Source organism: Macrosteles quadrilineatus, unplaced genomic scaffold, assembly GCF_028750875.1.
Source record: "Macrosteles quadrilineatus isolate MER2022 unplaced genomic scaffold, UCM_ALF_1.0 Scaffold_7__1_contigs__length_78375512, whole genome shotgun sequence".
Classification (NCBI taxonomy): domain Eukaryota; kingdom Metazoa; phylum Arthropoda; class Insecta; order Hemiptera; family Cicadellidae; genus Macrosteles; species Macrosteles quadrilineatus.
In genome coordinates this window covers 11,833,084-11,854,078 of record NW_026542600.1, presented here as the reverse complement: position 1 = coordinate 11,854,078, position 20,995 = coordinate 11,833,084, and positions in this window count along the sequence as shown.

The following is a 20,995-nucleotide window of genomic DNA, read 5'->3' as shown; positions in this document are numbered from 1 at the left end:
ATAAACCATGTATCCAATACAAACTAAAGTTTTCACTTTCACAAAAAAATTCTAAATAAAAAAGACCATTAATTGGTTAAGAAAATCAGAATAATTGCATAATATATTATGTGATTAGGGATTATTCAATCATGTTTATGCTGCCGTGGTATAAATTTCAATGATTTTGAAATAATTAACAGTGCAATAATGATTAAAATAAACGACAATAGTATAAAACGATGTACCCTATGTAAACTAGAGATCTGATTGTGAAAAAAAAACAAAAACAAAAATATCCCCTCCGCAGCAAACTTGCAGACTAAGCAATTTTCTATTTGACTCATTTGATTTCCACTTAAATCTATTAGGTGTAACGAGTACCAAGGAATGCTGTTATAGTGAGGGTAATAAGGTGTGTCTTAGTGAAATTCGTAGCTTAGTATAAATTTGCCAAATTTGAAATTATATCCATAAAAAAGCTAAATAAAACATTTAACTTATTCTTCATAAAAATAACGTAGGAATTTAAAATTACAACTTTCAAAATTTTCTCCGTAGCCACTAACTGTACTAAAACACAAATGTACCAATTTATTTGTACTTTTAAGCTCTTTGAAATGGTTTGGAGAGAAGTTGGGAAATTTAATGATTTGGTGGGAGAAAAAATAGAAAATCCCAATTTTTACCCTATAAAACCCCGTTCACATAGCCCTGTCATGCTGGTTCGCGAATTCATTAAAATAAACGTTGGTTTTCACATTTTTACAAAATTAAATTTAAGACGAGTTCTCTTGCTAACATACACACATACGTATTACGCATTTGAACGGATTGTGTTTTGGCCTCTGGGGACATCAAAACGAAAAAGTAAATTGGCCCCACGTCCAAATCTTATTTCCTAATGGCTTATCTCTTATAATCTTTTAATAGGGTAGTAGATTATTCTCTACATGATCAATTCGCTAAACAGATAATTTAATATTTAATTTAGGTAGTCGTTATTTGGTTTAATTTAAATGATGTTTGTATCGTGATAGAAACATTTGATTCCATACATAGAATTATTTTATAAAACTCAAAGTAATAAATCAGTATTTATTGTATCCAAACGAAGGAATGGCTCATATTTCTTCATTGCAGGAAATCCCCAATACAAAGATACTACTTGTATTACTCCCAACCTACCTCTTTTGTACTTGGCTGGTAAACCAAAAACTTAAGATAAGATTTGAGCCAGAAATTAGTGTGTACAAAATTTACACTTAGTGTTCAATGGGGACTGATCCTAAATCTCAAAGTTCTGTGCCCTGATTTAAAAATAACTAGGCCAACTTTTCTCTATTATTGGTTTTTCCTGGATCAATAAATGAAACTAACGTAATCTATAACCATACACGGGTATTTCAAACATCTTAAGCGGCTTTTTAACTAAAACCAGTGGTTTGCATCACTTTTACATGCAAAATGTTGCAAATTTTAACACAATCTGTAACGAGTTTTCAACTAGCAAGGAAACATTCCATATTAAAGATCCGATTGTCGTTAAAATTTGATGGATAAAGTATTTAGATCCAATCATTTTTTAAAGAATGCACGGATTTATTAAAGTGTTAATGACTTGTAACTATAGTTTCTTTGAAAACATTTTGTATTTAATTGGGAGTGTGGATTGTGCAATTATTGCCAATCCATCAAGAACATTAAAAGAGTGGATTCACAAAAATAATTTCCTTCAATTTATTCTTAGTATAACACTTGCAGAGTAGGTAAAAGTTAAACTGAGTGTAAATATAAACTTGTCAAAACTGCTAATGGCTTGTAATTGTTTAATGAGGACCCTTTCTGTTTACAATTCTCATTGAGAGTATGAATTATGCAATTGTTGCAAAACCATTGAGGTGCATGAACATTCAAAAGTAAAATAGCTTAAAAGGACACCTTTAGTTCTGTGTGTTTTCAAAACTATATGTTAAATAGTCATTGGTTCAATTAATCCATGTCATTATTGTTAGTTTTACGATTAGAAGCAGTAACGTTGCAAGCTATAAGTACAAAACAGTTCTTAGAATTGCCATCTGATTAATTAATCCTACTCTTGATTTTCTCTAAATTCACAGTGGAACACATGCAACGTAAATAAGATAACTAACTTTAAATTTAAATTTCATTTTTCCTTAAGTCCTTTCTTGTCTATTGAGATATATTAAAAATTTTACAAATTATGATCATTCAACATTATTTGAAATTGTTTCGTTTCATACTATTTAACAACAATATAAGTCTAAGGCTTATGCAGTTATTTTACCAAAACAACTTTGCTGATTATAAGTCGGTGACAAAACCAAGGTTCATCAGAAGGTCGTTATTGTCCAAGTTTAAGAGAAGGCAGTAAGAACTAGTCAGAAGGCCGGGTAGTTCTGGACGATACAAACTTTGCTGATTATATTCAGGTGACAAAATCTAGGTTCATCAAAATGTCATTACAGGCCAAGTTTGAAAGAAGATAATAAAACTGGTTAGAAGTTTGGGTGGCTTAGCAAAATGTAAACTTTGCTGATATTATATGGGTAAAAAATAATTGCTTCATCAGATTGTTATTATTACTTTCCATGTTTAAATGGAGAGGGTAAAATGTTGCTAAATGAAGCAACATGTGAGGGGTCTTGGTTTTGTACAAGACGGCTTTTATCAATACGAGGGTGTGTTTTTTTTTTATAAAGGCCGTTTTTGCATATAAATCCGTAGTTTGATTGTACGCCGCGAAGAGGTTCCTCACCTCTTACTGGGATCATTTGTGAACAGAATCACACCACTTACAAATATGTAGGTGACATGTATGCTTCGCTGTGTCTATTTAAAATGTTAAACTATAGAATATCCCGCCGCATGCAAGTTAAACGTTTTTTAGTACAAGAAACATATCCCATGCAGACATTCATCTCCAGATAACTAAAGGCATGGCCCTATTGCAACGATTGAAGATAAAGGGTGGAAATTGTTTATGAAGTGTTAAAACTACCTTGAACTCCTTTTTTCTTTGTGGTTTTCTTTGAGCAGTCCGGGGACCAATATCAAACACAGTTCCTTCCAAAATGTTCTTTTTCACGGCCATGTTTTAACTCCCTGGTCTTATGCACTTTCCCACTATCATCGTAACAGGGCCATACTCTTCAGTCATCTGGCGATGAATGCAGGCATCGGATATGTTTCTTGTAATCAAAAGTTATCACTGATCTTATCTCACGTGTGGTGGGAGATTCGGTGGTTTGAAAAAAAAATAAAAACACACAGCTAAGCGTATACGTCAGCTACAGAGTTGCAAAAATGGTGTCAAACATACCAATAGAAAATCGTTACTTAATACTACGGGTACATATATGTTAAGAATCTATGAAAAATGGGTGCTTTAGAAGAAGTCTAAAAGTCATTGGATCACATTCAATAATAGTAGTTTATGTTTATTTGTAAATACATCTAAATGCTGGGTATTGTTGGAAACATCGCTTTAAACAAATCAGATTTGTTTTATTGATTAACCAAACGTTTACAATCAAAACGGTAGTCTACTTACTTACAACTTTTAAATAAAAATATACGTCTTTATAATCTGTAATTAAAAATAACAGCCTGAATATTCATTTAAAATGTTTTCCAAGTTTTAACGTTAAAAGTGCGATGATGACATAATGCGCCGTGGCAAACACTTAATTTATTTGTTTAGAGAGAAAGAAAAAATACTTAATCATAGCGGGGTTAGTGTCATTACTTTTAGTCTTTTATCAAATCTGCTAAGATTTTTTTCCCATTCGTGCACACATATCTGTACTTTTTAAATTAAGTTTGGAGGTTTTCGGAAACAGTTTTGTCCCTATCAATCATTTGCATGTCTTTAACTGCAAAAATCTCTATAATTATGCATACCGTTGTTCAAAGAAATCTAAACCCACACTATAATAATACTAGTAAGGCATTCTAAATCCATATTCATGATCAATTATCACGACAATGACTTAACTAATAAAACCTTGTTCACATATGAAACAGTTGGTAAATCAAACATCCAGGTAGACGGGACTGTTTAATATTGCCGGGGACAAACATGAAGGTTTGTTTAAACAAGATGCTGTACTGAATAAATAACTTGGACCTCGAGATTCCCGGTGAAACAAGATTTGCTCCGTTGTTTTATAGATTGCATTTGAATGTTGAAATATAAGAACTGAATTTCTTTTGTTTTATTAGCTGCATTCTTTATAAGAATGGATTGTTTATACCAGTACATGAAAATTAGTATTAGTTTGTTTAACGCAAAACCTTTTTCGTTACCAATCTGAAATTATTACTAAATATAAGTTACATTCAGTATATAGGTCTATACATTGTATAGGTTTTAGGGGCAGTGTAAATAAAATAGATGTATATGAACTAAAGCTTGGCATTGGTTAAGAGATGCATTTAAAATCAGATCATAATAATTATGTATAGTTTTAGAATTATTGTAGTGAATATCAATAATGGAATATTCCAATGTGCTGCTACTTTGTAATACTCAATTGGTTTAAAAGTGCATAATTTAATGCATATTTAAATAACTAATAAGCTTTAGGTTTTTTAACAATTTCAATATGTTGTTATAATACAAATTAATTTAGTTATCCTCTACATTAAATAATCTTTGTCAGTCTAAATGGCAAAGAAGTTGCTTTTTTAGTTGTTTAAGAGTACATACTTTATTCAATTAGTATTTTAAGCTTGTAACCTTTTAAGTATATAGCGCAAACACACACAATTGGGTTGTGGATGGGTTTGTTTATAAAAACATATTTTTTAAGTTTTATGTTTATTTCAAATAAGAGAGTTAAATTATCTTTATTTTTTATCTTTACATTATTCGATGAGACTGAAGCTTTTCTTAAGCCTCTCCTTTTTCTTGTGCAACAGTGGTTGACAGCGCAATCTTGTTGGACAGCGTCGTCTAGGCTGTTGATCTCCCCTCGAGCCAGGTGATGGAGGTTCAAACCAGTCATTTGAACCAGGGGACTGCACCGAACTAGATGGTGTGGATTGTAGAGTTGGTGGGCTACATGGGTTCGTGAATCCACCCGATGGTCCAGGAAAATTCTCTGTCGGACCAGATGGTGTGGATTGAAGAGTTGGTGGTCTACACGGGCTCGTGAATCCATCTGATGGTTCAAGAAAATCCTCTGTCGAACCAGATGGTGTGGATTGAAAAGTTGGTGGTCTACACGGGCTCGTGAATCCATCTGATGGTTCCGAGAATATTCCAACACCAGAAGTTACTGTAATAAGAATAACGTTTAATCTACTATGTCTAAACTAAGATTAAAAGTGTTGTTATATTTTTCTAGGGTATTACAAACAAACTAGCTACACTATTCCAGATGCCTTCCCTACTAATCATTTTCATGAAACGGGTATCAATAAATTTAGGTACTACATAAAAGATATCAAATTTGTCTCAACACAGAGTATTGTTTGCAGGATTATGATGCATAGAACAAGGCTTTATCATATCTACCATCCTGTTTCATTTTTAAAATGAATGATTCTGATATTACAAAGGAGGTTGAACTACAAGCTAAAGTCTACCGGGATGATTGAAAAATCTGTGGATGTATTAATGTATTAACATGTTTATGTATTACGAATAAATTATTGATAAATCACTGTTTTGTTATTTTAGCTTACATAAGGTATAGTTGTTAGGGTTTTGTTCCCTTATATGAACAATGTTTGCTTGTATGTAAAAGCTGGGTACTAGTTCTTCGTACGTGGCGTACCTTCGGCGTTGACGGGGCATGGAGTAAGCGATCGTACAAAACCAACTACAATGCTCTCTCTGGACTAGTAAGGCTGATTTTACTTTTTTTAAATAATCAATGAGCAACATGGATGTTTAAAAGTGTTGAAATATCTTTGCTATTTCATTATAATGTGACCCCATATATGCATTTGCTTTGGGGAGTCAAAATTATTTACCATAACTTATGTCTTACATTTCTGTTTTAACTTGTTAAGAAAACAGTTAAATTTAAATAATTAAAGTTATGTTACAACTATGGCTTTTACATAACTCTATTGATTTTATTGTTATATAAAATTTAAAATTTTACTAATTACGGAACTAATTTTAATTCGTTTAACCCGTCGATCTTCAATATATTTGCTATTACTTTAGAACTTGACTGATACTGTAATTTGAGATACATATATAATTTTTTTGGTAACATTTGAATAAATTTTCATCCTTGTCTTTTTTATTTTTTAGGCTTGCATAATGGGGCTTAAAACAAAGAAAGTACTCTTTGTTGGCGTACGAAACTCGTACTGCTGCATTTGTTCTCGGGCCGAGTCCAAAAAAATTCAACCGGCAGATCATGTTTGCTACAAGAACTGGACAAAGTCGTCGTCATCAATGGAGGCTGATATAATTGTAGAGGGCTTTAGAAAAAGTGTTGAGATGTATAATTTGAAATACGTCAATGTAATAGGTAAGTAGATAAATGTAATAGCATAGACAAAAGAATTAAATAGACCGTCAGCTGTGCTGCGGTAGAGTTTGAGTTTTCTAACGGGCAATTTGTTTATAGTGGAGGTTTCATTCTTCTACATATTATTATTATGCTCCATAACATAAAACAACACTAACTCACTAACATTATTATCAATAATCATAAACCCAAACGTAATTTCACACCATTATGGTTTTGCTTATTCTATCAGTAATGGTTTCCTAAATTAAATATTGATATTGTTGACATGTTCGTGTAAATCAGTGTTGTGTTGTTTTAGGTGATGGTGACAGTAGTGTAATGTCCAAGCTGACTCAGTGTCAACCATATGGCCCAAGTACAACAATACGGAAAGTGGAGTGCACTAATCATCTCCTCCGAAATTATATTAGGAAAATACGGGAAGCCGGGGAACAGAAAAGAAACCAGTTCGGTCCGATCCCAGGAGAGCTGAGGGATAAAGTACTGGGAAGCTTGATGCGATTGCGCCATGCTGTAACTGGTGCTGTTAAACACCATAAAGGCAATGTATCACAGCTAGGCATCCACGAGAGTGTCAAAACGTTAAAATTTGATCTTCAAAATGGACCAAACCATGTCTTCGGCGACCACTCTAAATGCCAACCCTACTTCTGTAAACGCGCGAGTGTAGGTGAACCAAATTTGGTGGAACGTCTAAAATTCCATTGTGTCTGGCCTAACATCATGGCTGCTAACGCTTTTCTGTGTAATTTTGCATACAGCCTGCTCCAGTGTGTTACCTCCAACATTGTAGAAAGCTACAATGCCAAAGTTTGTAAGATGGTGGGAGGGAAGAGGGTCAACTTTGTGCAGAGGAACAGCTATTCTGCGAGGAGTGAGCTATCGGCGTTGTCGATGAATGAGGCCGAAGAGGTTCATCGCCGCATTCACAAAAGGTTGGCTCTTGGACATAGCCCTGGTGTTCACGCAAAGTTGCTCGCCTCAAGAAGGTGCAGGAAGAGGACAAGACCAAGAAAATCACTTTTTAAGGAAAAGAAAAATAAGAGGAATCTTGATTATCGTGCCGATAGAGATTACGGCGATGTTCCCGACTTGGACCTTGATGAACAGGAGCTGTGTCAAAGGAAAACTAGTTTCATGAAATCACTGGCTCTTGACTCAGATAGCAGGGCCAAATTAGAATACGAGTCTCGTGGCCAGAGTTCAAGTGAGTTGTGGAAGCAGGAGAGGAAAAAAAGGCTTACGGCTTCAAACTTTGGAAGAATCTGTAAGATGAAACAAACGACTTCTTGCCAAAAGACTGTAGAGCAGCTCCTCTACAAAGAGTTCTCGGGAACAAATGCAACAAGGTATGGGTTGGAGAACGAGAGGACAGCCATTTCCGAGTTGGAGGATCTCCTGTGCATCAAGGTACAAGAGTGTGGGCTTTACGTGGATGAAAAGCTCCCATTTTTAGCAGCATCTCCTGATGGACTTGTTGATGATGAATGCATAGTGGAGGTAGATTCATTTTAATTTATTTATGGAAATTTATTTTGGATAATTTATATTGCATTTTTGTGGTGTGAGTTTGAAGGAAACTAAACTAAACCACAATATTCCAGCATACTTCTAACAAATGAGTAAAACAATCTAATATCGGGGTCAATTGATCTTAAATTCATGGTATTTCTAATTATTAAACCTAACATTCTGTACGGTTTTTTCTCCTAGTATCAGTCCTACCAATATATCCAAAAAGAATAAATAATCGACCTTTTCAAAAATAGCACGTTTTATGTGACTGGAATTTTATGTAACTTTGTAAATTAATGAATTTAAAATATGTTTTAACCTTATATATTATATATTATGAATAACATTTTAGTAATTTTTCATTTTACACATGCTTTTAACCTTTTGAATTATATTACAGGTCAAATGTCCACCATCAGCCAAAGAGTTTTCACCAGTGGAGGCAGTAGAACGGAAAATTATAAAGTTCTGCACTAAAAATGAAGAAGGTGATTTGATCCTGAAAAGGCGGCACAGTTACTATTATCAAATCCAGGGACAACTACATATAACTGACAAAAAGTTCTGCTTATTTGTAGTATGGACTCCCCATGGTTTGTCTGTGGAAAAGGTTGTGAAGGATGACGAGTTTTGGATGAAACATATGGAGTCTCAGCTGAGGACATTTTACAACAAATGTATTTTACCGGAACTGGTAGATCCAAGGTATCCTAGGGGACTTCCTGTTAGGGACAGATTTTAAGCCGTCACCAGCCGTTAGGCCTACTGTGTTGGATTTTATTTTGTAATATTTATATAACGTGAATGTACTCAGTATACTAGCTCTTTTTGTAATATTTATTTTTCATTATTAGCTTTGCAATATGCAATATTGTGTACAAATATATTTCTCGTCATTCTACTCTCGTTTTATAGTACCTTTGACTACGAATACAAGTATCCAATAGTCAATTATATTACCGAATTGTTGCCAAAGTCCTCTGGTAATAACAGATGCTTATTTCCAGATTTACTTTGTATAGAAACAAGAGTAAAATTCAACATTTACTGTTCAATATTTATTAGTTACTATAATTACTTATGAATATTTAATTCATAACTAACTATTATACAGTATATATCCATATATAAAGTTTCTGGCATTTAATTATCACAATACACATTAAATAGTCATTACATTACGAAGGATGGGTAACTAAATTTACAAGCGTATGTTGTAGCGTATGTATGTAACAGGTTGCTATGACGTTTTTTGCGAGATAACATTAAAAAGGTAAACAAGACTCGCCACGTATGTTAGTCAACGAATCGTCTAAAAAGTACATTACCGTATAGGACACAGAAAAAGGGAAGAACAATCATATTTATATTATTGAGCATGGATTTTTTCTTTATGTGATAAAAGATGCGGGGAGCGGCAGTCAACTCGCGAACCTCCTAGCTCCTCCCACCCCTTCCCCTCCAACTGGGTTGAACCGACACGGCGCAGTCTGGCGGACACTTCGAACATCGTTCTGAGATTTCCGAGCTGAGGTAGAGCCCACCCTTAAGTATAACATTCTTATTGCAGTTATACTTGTGCTTAACGTTTGCAATGGGGGAAGTCACTGAGAAAATTGGGTTCTTAAAATTAGCAGCGTGCTGTAAACACATCTACAATAAACATAACGCCCTACTACTGCACCTAAACAACAGAAAAAAGTAAACTATCAATCACACAATATCACAAATTATTTATTAAGTTAAACATAACAGTAAACTATCATTTTTGACAGTTTTCATTGTGTATCACAGCTTTTGTTGCTGCTTAGTTCAATTTAGCTGTTGTCATAATTGCAAAAATTGTTTAGTGCAGCAACCTACTGGCAAATCTTGTAACTTTCTTAACTATTAAATATCATAGAACTAACTTGTTTAGAAAGAATAGCTGACAAAATTCATACTTTTAAATTTGAATAGCCATAAGATGGAAAACTCCAGAACCACTGTGGCGGAGCCCGGAAGAATTTTTAAGATAAAAATATATCTATATGTTAATCCAGAATATGAGCTACTATCATGAAAAATTTCAGCCCAATCCAACCAGTAGTTAATGTGTGATTGAACTTTAAACACACAAACCTTCACATTTATACCTAATATTAGTATGATGTATGCTTGCACGAAATCAAAAGCTAATTGTCCACAAATATTGTAAAAAGTCCTCGTCTAAAAACATGATTGACATCACTACCTCAGGAAAATTCTTATTTTGTCACAAACTTGAAAATGTAAAGATTTGCCTAATGGGTTATCCAGTAACTATTTTGGTTGATCATGTATAAAAAGAAAAAAAAGCAATAGACTTATAAACATACAATCAAAAATATTGATTATTTTATTTTGTTATTTTATATTCGAACCCAAAAGTATAAAACAATTATCGTTAGCAACGTTTTGTTAACAATGAAATTAATATTTTATTAATATTATGCATCGATTCAAATCCAAACAAAAATTATCAGACGTTTAGATTAAAATATAAAGTCAAAACAATGTTTCTCCAAGTATACTCAAATATATAAAGTAGTTTTTACCACCAACCATAAACCGAAATCAGTATAAATTGTCAGGCTAAAAATCTCATCACGCTTAAATTCTAATAGAAAATAAGTAATAAATACCAAAAATAGTTGTACATAAAACAAGAGTTTTCTTGATACTGCTTCAGCAACCTAACTATATCAGACCATGACTCGTTCCTATTAAGGTTTACACTACATTTCTTAGTTGTTAGAAATATTGAGTTTATTTTTACTAACCTTGAGTTGGATATTCAACGAACGACTGCAACGGCTAAGCGTCAAAAACCACCTCCGACAACTCTGCCTCGTGTGTCCTCAATTTGGATACGTATATCACGTAGTGCGACATGATGGAAACACTGAATTCAAACTCGGTACAGTGCGTGTATATAGAGGCTGTCTTCACAACTGTCTGCACCACAACTGGTTCGTTCAGTAGCTGTAACCTCAATCGGCTCCCAAACTGCACAAGCCATAATTGTAGGGCCCAGATTTACGAGCCCAGACTTTGCCGCTACAACTCCAGTCACTCTTCCCAGTATCACGTTAGGATTGGGAACTTTGGTGAGTTTTCTGTAACTGTTATCTTCTCTTGTTTCTTTGTAGCAAGACAGGCTACAGAGCCCAAACCAAAACAAAACATTTGCTAGTTCAATATGATGTCTAAAACAGACGATTTAATGTTTATTGCTCACTTCTAAATTTTTGGGTTTGTGTTTTTTGTCAGATTACACAACTAGGTTGATTCATATGGAGCTCACTGATATATTTCACGTTGTGTTGTAGAATACCAAAACTGATAAAAAATATATTATTTTCTAGAGTTTTCTGTTTTCACCACTCAACTGAACCTTAAACGGCAGTTTCAATATACCTCTTTTAAACTTACTAGAGTAGTTAAACAATGTATCAGAGATGGGTGGTGTTTATCTCTTTTGAAGTTTTGTGTTGTTTCACAGTTTACGCTCATACAACAGGTTGGTTTTTTCAACACTCAACCTTTTCGTGTATTTTGCAGTTGTTTTCGTCTGTAGAGAAGAGAAACCTAAATTTGTGATTGTTAAAGTTAAGGTTATTATGGGATGTTTCAGAATTATTGAAATAGAATCAAACCACTTTGGTGTTTTGTGACAAGATGTAAAAACTTAAAGCAGACTAGAGTGGATTTATTATTAAGTTTGTGGCTCCATCAATATTAATAATAACCAAGATAAACTATTTTTTAAGCAAGTGTGAAAAAACCAGCCCTAAGATTCGTTTAAAACTGAAAGATCACAGCATGTTTTGTAAAATACTAAAGTAATTAAATGAGTAAATTTCTAGAGCTTTCAACTTTTACCTATCACAATTACATAACACTCAAAATATTTAGTTTTCATATCTCACTTTTAATATGTTCAATTTTCTAGTTTAAAAAAATATTTAAAACATCAATTTGATGATCAATTTTCACTTTTGTGTAGTTTATAAACGCATAACTATAATGGTTACCAACTAAAAGACCACACCATATATTGTAAAGTACTGAGGCAGAGTAATTGGAAGTTACAGCTACTCATTATATCGTCAAAAGTCAGGATGTTGGAGAGTTTGCAATCCAAGGCGTTTTTTTGCTATTACCTAGTCCTGAATTGCAGTAATGCACGTCTTGTTCGAGTACTAAAAACTGCTTTCACTAAACAACAAAATATGAACATTAACCTGGGAACCGCTTCCAATTGTATAGCTCGCTCAAAACATTTCCAATTACTCCGTTTCTACAAAACACTGAGGCTCTGTTTTTACTTTTACTTGTAAGCTCAATTGCCCAACTGAGTCCCAGTAGTAACATCCATTGGCGTTTGTTAACACAAAATACGGATACCACAAATGTAGGTCCCTTAGCTGCCATTGGCTGCATGGGCTATTAATTAAAAGCTGTGCCTAAGAAACATGTAGGCCTTAGTCAGTCAAGACTACAAGATCACGCCACTCATCCTACACTTATCCCTATTCATACTTGGCTTAAAATACTGTCATTCGTATGGTCACCATTTCAGAATAGATTAATTATTAATGTAAAGAATGTAAAGAGCACCTCATGATCTAATCCATAGAGGTTAGCTGTAAGAAAGGACCATGAGGCCCTAAGTTTGTCTCAATAAAAAATATTTGCATCGTATTGTATAGTTAAAAACCAAAACGAGTTTTTGCGTAAATCTTTTCAATGAATGGGTATTCAATGAACGCTTTGGAAAATGTTATAATATGGATAGTAAATAATGTATTGACATAATAATAGAAACATTAAAATGTGTAAACTATTATTGGTAAAAGTTAAAATCAACATTTTAAATTATTATTGAGTTTTTATGACTTTACCTTTGCATCTAAATGTGTTATTAATAAAACTATCTTCTTACAGTGTTATGGTATACATTTGGGAGATGATGTCCATACGACATACATCACTGTTGTTTAATGATTATTTGTTAAGTTTAACTTGCTACATTATGCGTGAAAGGTTTTACTTTGCATAAGACTATGATCATTTTTACAAACATCTCACCGTCCAATAATAAGCTCTCGTATACGAGCATTTATCTTTAAACACACACATATAATCAACTGCAATAACGTATCCTATCTCTTTTTACGTTTTTTTTTACTTTAATTCACACCAAATTATATGTCCCTGGAATTTATTAAAGATAATTTAAGAAGACAACAAGGTAGCACATCCTAAAAACAGAACCCAAAATTTCGCTCGGTGGAATATTTGTACAAAATACTGCTGTATAATATTCTAAAATTAGTTTCTGCTGCAATTAATTCAAGACGAAGTCAAGTACAGGAGCTCATCTTGCTCAGGAAATTAGATCGTAAACTGTGAAAGTTCTTACAAAGACAATCACTAGAGCATCTTAATTTCTTCGAGGCTTTGGAATTTAATTTTAAAACCCTACAGTGTAAACTAAAATATTACAAACTTTATTGTAGCCTTCATAATTTAAAAAAAGTGTTAATTTATTATGAGGTTACATACTGCAATCACTTACACTTTCGACCAATATTAATCTAAAATAATCCCTCGATGTATAAATAGTCCCTCATGTATTATTTGTAACTGTTTATACATTTGCCATTGTGTCAGTGATTTTTTTACCATAAAAAAATAACAAAATCAATATAATTGGTTGTTTATAGTAGTTTACACATCGATTTAGTTTTAACGACACAAGTAGAAAATTTTAAGTACGAGCCTTGGCGAGTGCATTAATAACCTCTACGACATACACTTCGAAAGAAGAACTACTTTAATACCACGACTGCACCAAATATTATATACGTAACCAAGCAACTTAAACTTAGACTTATTGCTTACCACACTGATCATAGTAGACTGAGACTGAGTTATCACATGTTGACAGTGCAGCCACCACACACATATTTACAAATCCCTAACTAGCGAGTTAGTTCTCATATATGACACACTGTAATCTCAAATACATTAAATCACAAAGCACACATAACCAACTACTACTAAAGGTCGTTATAAACTACTTAGAAAGCCAATCAAACCAAAGCAGACTTTGACACAAAGTTCCTAACAGCACATGGACGCTTTGATATCAGCTTATTGGGCTTACATTATAATAACTAACTTTGTTAGGACTTATCACCGGAAACTAATAGTTACTATATTAATATGCTTTAAATGCAAGCACTTCCAGGTATTTATTTTGGCTAGAAGGAATATGAACGAAATTATAACTTCATAAAACTTGTGTTTCTGGTATTTGAAAATAGGTATAATATGCATTCTTTGAAAAATATTATTGTTTAAAGATTGCTTCTTTTTAATAATGTTGGTTTATTTTATTATTTAAAAAAAAGAAAGCAAGATTAAACAGTGGGTAGTGGCAAGGAATTAACTGTTACAACCAAATATAGTATTAATTAAATGAAGATAAACACGTTTTTATGGTTTAAGAGTTATATTTGACTAGGAAATAAAAAAAAACTCTAATGTTTTTCTCGGTTAAAGTAATAAATCCCGTAAACTGCAAGTTACACTTTTTTAATTGTTTGCATTTTATTTACTCCCAAATCGTACTTTATGATAATGAACCATCGCCTATATTTTGTACCTTACATTTTAATTGTCTTTTTCTTTTAGATAACACATCTTTCTTGGTTTCAATCGCAAAAAAAAAAAAAAAAAAAAACAGATTACATTAATGTGTTCTTAGTAATAGTAGTAGAATCCTTTAAATACTTTGGTTTGTTAAAATTGATCAATTGTGAGGATTCTCGTTTGATTATAATGTTCAAATAATTCAACTAATAACAACTCAAAAATTGACTTTGGATCTGTTATTATTGTTTAAAATTCTTTATGATCAAAACAGCGTTGACTAGTTAATCACTAAACGAAAGCAGTCATTATGCAGCTTTCAATGGCATCTAGTTTGTTAAGGTTTGGACATGGTGCTGTAGGTTTATCTACGTATCTTTCTTGGGGTAAATTTCATTACCAGAGTGATGTAGCGTCATTATTTTGTTTTTATTTATTTTTATGAAACATTTTGAACCAAAACAAAGCTTGTCCTGGAAGAATGAGTCGTTAATTATTAGAGGATTATTAGTTGCAAAGACTAGACTTAATTTGATCAGGACTAATGTGAAAAGGTTGGTAGTTGAATGCAGGTATGACAATGTTTATTCCTTTGAACACCATTCAGTACAAGGTTCATACGAGTTAGGAGGAATTCACACTATCTACACACATGTTCAAGTTAATACAGAAAATTCCGGGATGGAAAGGTACTTGAACATGGAACTGGAGGCCAGGGACTATGATCCACACAATTCCCTAAAGATTACTCTTTATGTAAAAAAATATTATTCCACAACCTGATACAATGAATGCTATACTTTAATTGAAAGTATCAGTAAGACCAACTGAAAAATTTTAAATTATTTTACTTATTCAAATGTATTTATTGTCAAATAAATAGTAACTTAGCCAGAACTAATAGGTATAAAAAATAAAAATTTTAAATTTCAACTATACTATTGCAACAAATAAAATAAAGACAACACAAAATGAATGAAAAAAACTACTGGAATAAACTGAAAGGATCTAATAAATAACCTATCATTTTCGTCACCAGCCAGGGAATTACCATCAATCTTTAACACTGTGATCAATTTGTTAGTGATTAACTTAAATTCATTAATTATTCGTTCAGGAATGATTGGGTCGTGGTTTTGTGTGGTGCTTACAACCCATGACATCTATTGAGTTAAAAGGCAGGTGGAAAAATAAAGTTGCTTATGTTTTACTTTTAGGTAATACTCAAATCAATCATATGCGAAGTTCAGTTTACAGTTTATTGTACAGTTTATTGTACAGTGTTTTTTGGTTATTTTATCTTATTTTCTAGAAAAATTTTCGATATCTGTTAAACATTACGATAAGGTAAGCTTCAAGTAGTTTATTATTTGAGGGAACAGTAATTCAATGTAGTAAAACAAATAAATAATACAAAAAAGTTAACAGTTTGGCAATTATAATATAGTTACTCTGACTAAATTTGTTAATGCAAAGACATAAGAATTGAGGCTAGTGCGATAAATTAGTTTATTTAAATTACATAGAAATCATACGTGGCTTGAATGGTTTTGAATTGTGCGTGGCAACAGATTTACTCTGGACCCAGTAGCTTTATTCCACGGAAGATATTTCTCCTGCGACAACAGACAAAGTGATGAATACACTAGAAACATACGAGGATACGGGCCACAGTAGCCTACTAATATGAAAGGGAATATAGTTGCAGCAAAATATTAAATGAACACTTTAAGTTAACTATAAACATACTTATGATTTTACCAACATATAATTTGTATTGTTGAGCCTTTCTTAAGAGTTTTCTCAACCAAGAATAGAACATTTGCTGCTAATAAAAAAATGTGTTAGGTTATTGGTTTTTTAATCTACTAGCATAATCGTCTAATTGGTTATACAATTACATTTTACCGTTTTTCTTTCGATCATCATTTTATGAATCCAATGTGCTCAATGTTCTTCGAGAGCTTGGTCAGCTCCTAAATTGCTAACCGATATCCTAATGATATAGAATAATGAATGCAGGTCACAATCTGTAACTTCAATTTTCAACGTGTGAGTGATTTAGAAACTAAGAGAAGAGATTTCAAACCGACGCAAACAAACAATCTGACCATTTATGATGAAACTCTTTTCAAGGAAAATCTTTGAAATCCGACGGATACCGGCAATATCACGCTCAATGAATATCTCGACCTTTCTGATACAACTCGATTCTCTTAGTCTTATTGAAAAACTTTGTGTTCAAGAATAATTTTGTAACCACCACTTTTTGATACTATTATATCTTTTCTGCTAGAATGGTGTTAATCAACAAGTGTTAACGAGCGTATAAATTGAAACATATAAGTTAATTTAATAATAAACCACTTTCCAATATTAACTAGATTAAAAATATAGATACTAGATCAAATTAAAAATATAACCTACTTATGATTACTGTAACTTTTTAAACAAAACCTTTAAACAAATGAAGACTTATCGTCAGTATGGATTGGTAAACGAGTTGCTATCCAAACGTTAATGGATAATCACCTCGTTTGTTGGTAAAGATATGACACTTGGTTTATACAGTAATTATTTAATGATAAACTACAGTATTAAAATACTATTTATTTGGTAAACGTGTATGATAAACTGAACCCTACGTAGTTTGATGTAAGTTTCACAATATATCGTTTACTCAAATAATCTATGTATTTTTCTTTGACCAATGCCCGTTGGTCACAAAATATACTGTTTCTTAGATTGTTTGAAATTAGTATGTTCTAGTTCCTAAAGATTAAAAAGGGAAGACAATTTGAAATTGAATGAGGAAGATTATTTTAAAAATGACAAGCCAAGACGAAATGTTACGGATCAAAACTTCTAATTTTATTTAGTTCAAGATTGTTGTACCTCTAAACAATTTCTAATCTATTTTTTCTCAAGTTTATATTAAGCCTCATTTCCAAGCAAGAACGGGCTTACAGGGATTTCCCACTATTATGTATGAAACTAAGCATTTTTTATTGTCTCTTTTCACAATCCAAACTGTTAGGGAGGAGGCAAATTGTCATGCATTCTTATCGAGTATTTAAATAGAATATATTTAAAGTGAATCAGAGATTTTATAGATGACCACGAATTTAAGGATTTAGCTATAATAATGTGGACTTGGGATGGCATTAAAAGTACGTATACTAGTACTTTTAACATATTTGACCTAAGGAATAATTATTTCATGCGTCCTTTCAAGTGCATACTTCAATATATATTTGAATTTGTTGACTGAATGTGTTAGTTTGTTTTTTATACAAAATTATGTATTAGGTGCTTAAATTGTTATAGTACAAATATATTTATTTTTATTTTTGAAAAAGATTCTGTAATGATTGTACAAGCCATATAACACTAAGCTTAACGTTTATTAACAACAGTTGACTTTAGTTTTGTTGTTACTAAATATAACTATTTCCCCGTCATAGCTTACGAATGATACATGATGCCAACAATCATCAATAAATTGACTAACGGTGTTAAACACTAAGGTCAATTGCTCACTGATCAATTTTGAAAGGAAATTTAACAAACTGTGTTATAAATTTCATATTTTCTCAGTAGGAATCCTTACCCATGTGTCTTTTATTTTTTTTCGTACTAGTAAATTTCCTATTAATTGAATCTTATTTTCATTTGATCAATATTTGACATTTAAATAAGCATCAAAGTATAGTGTTGGGAAGATTGACGGATAGCCTCTAAACTTCACTAAGAATCACAACACTAGACACTAGTGAAATAAATCCAACTGTGATTGATCTAATTGAAGACAGTGGCAGGATATAATTGGTATACAATAAATATTTTTAATTTAGTTTATTGTTACGCAGTCAAAAAGCATTTATTATTAATACAATTTTAAAATATAGGATAAAAGAGCGTTAAATATGGTCCTTAAACGTTGCTTATACTTTCTACGAACGATTGTGATTTGTTTTCCAAACCCACAGCCATAAAGAGTTGACTTTGCAGTTTACATCCAGGTAGACTGTTTAATATTAAGGACAAACTTCAAGGTTTGCTTAAACAAGATGCTGCACTGAATAAATAACTTGGACCTCGAGAATTCTGGTGAAATAAGATTTTTTCATCGTGTTTGAGAATAACAATATAACCTTGACGTAAAAATAGAGATTGATTGACATTTCATACAACTATAACCATTATTATTGATAGATTTGAAAGTAAATCATATGTTTCTACGTCTAATAATATGAAACTGTTGTAAATACTGGATTTACAACAATTGCTCCAACATTGAGACCAAAAACGACATTACTAGATAATTCAGAACTATCTACAAAGGTATGTGGTGATGTTGAGTATGCATCATTTTGTTGACAATCCTTACTTATCACCAGAAGTTGTTAATATGCATAAAACAATCAAAGCCTCTTTCCCATTTTCAATATAGTTCGTAGGCTGAAAAATGTTACAGTCTTGCCTGAAGGAAATATTAAATTCCAGATATTAAGATGGAACTGACAATAAGTTTCCTTTACTTCTTTATGACATTATCAATAGAACAGCAAAAAACATTTCTATAAATTGCGTAATTGCACTTTAGAAATAGTATTGGAATTAAAACCTAAATATTAAGTCAGAGAACCTTTTTTAAATTATTCACCCTAATGGACCTCAGTAATCGTTTGCATAGCTTGTTGAATATTGACTCATCGGATGGGATTCGATATTAAATATGATGTTAGCAGTTAGTGGCCTAAATCAAACTCAAAACAGCCTACTCCGTCAACTCGACTGGAACAAAAGCGACTTTAACTCAAAGTTAGCACTCAGCAAGTGGTTTCAGTAGATTATGAGCAAAACTTTCGGTGAAGTTCCGAATCCAGTTTGCAACATAATTGTACACACGTATGTATGACTAATTTGACACAACTTTGCAGTTATGTAATAGTAAAATGTTTATTGAATATAAAGTGTTATGGTAGAAATTTGCAAATACATTTTTAAAATGTCATGATTTTACTCTAACCGTCAAAGAGTTAAGTAACTACAGTATATTAAAGTGTTTTCGTACGGTTATTAGTTAAGGAGAAAATTAAAAAAAATAGTAAATTTAAAATTCCCATGCTATTCTTATGTAGAATATTGTGAAATGGAGTTTGCTTGCTTATGAATATATTTTGATCAAACTTGGCTAAGTTATTTATTTCATACTAAGTTATTATATTTTACACAAACACACTTTATTAGCCTCCCTGTAGCAGCAAACCTAGTACTTGTAAAATAAATCTTATGGTATTTCAATAGATTTAATTTAAAATCAATTAAGGTAAATGGAAATTCGCTTAGTATGCAGGTTTGCTGCGGCGGGAGTATTTAAATCAACACGTCACTTCCTGATTTCAGTGTACAGTGTTTTTTCGTTCAAAAACTGTTGTTAAAAATATTAATTTTATACAAAGGGTTGATGTGCTTGTTTCATAAGTAATGAATATTAATTATGCCATTGTTTCATTCTATACCTATGGGCTATTCTTCTAAATACTGTGTATGTGTTTTTATTACATTGCAATTCATTAAGTAGTGACTTAAAGTTTGTTTGTATTCTCATTTGCATGGCTTAATTATAACTGCTGTACACAATTGAAATATGTTAGTAATAGGAATAGACACTTTTGGCATTATACTACAATTTTTCACTCAAAAAACGATAAGTTAAGTTAAGTAAAAGGAAGAGATAGATTCTTGGTCCAAAGCAAAAGCTTATTGTAATTCATAACAACGTCTACACATAATTTGACGTTTTAAAAGAATATTCGATTATACAAATTTATTAATATTTAACTTTAAACTTATTTGTTCTTGTAGTAAAAAACGTCAGGCAAGGAAAAGCTCATTGCGAAAGGGCGGCCAAGTAGAAGCTATGTTGGTGCCATGATAAGATTCTGTTTAGGAGGGTATCCATGTTTCCTTTTTTATATGGCAGTTTGAAAATGGAAAAGAGTTTTAATGGTTTCAACGTGAACAATCTTAAATGCATATTAAGAAAACTTAGTAAGATTCGGTTTAAGAGATGTCAGTTTTTTGTGTGTGTTTTTGCATATACACGTATATAAGAATTTATACAAACTAGAATATTATATGCAACTATTCCAGTTGCAGTAAGATGGACCGAGCATATTTCTATTGATTTGATTTTAAATCATATAAAACATATTTAATACATAAACATTTTTTAATATTTGGTTGATAACAGTTTCTTGGATAGTTCTAAGCCATTGAGTGTTAACAGTAATTTA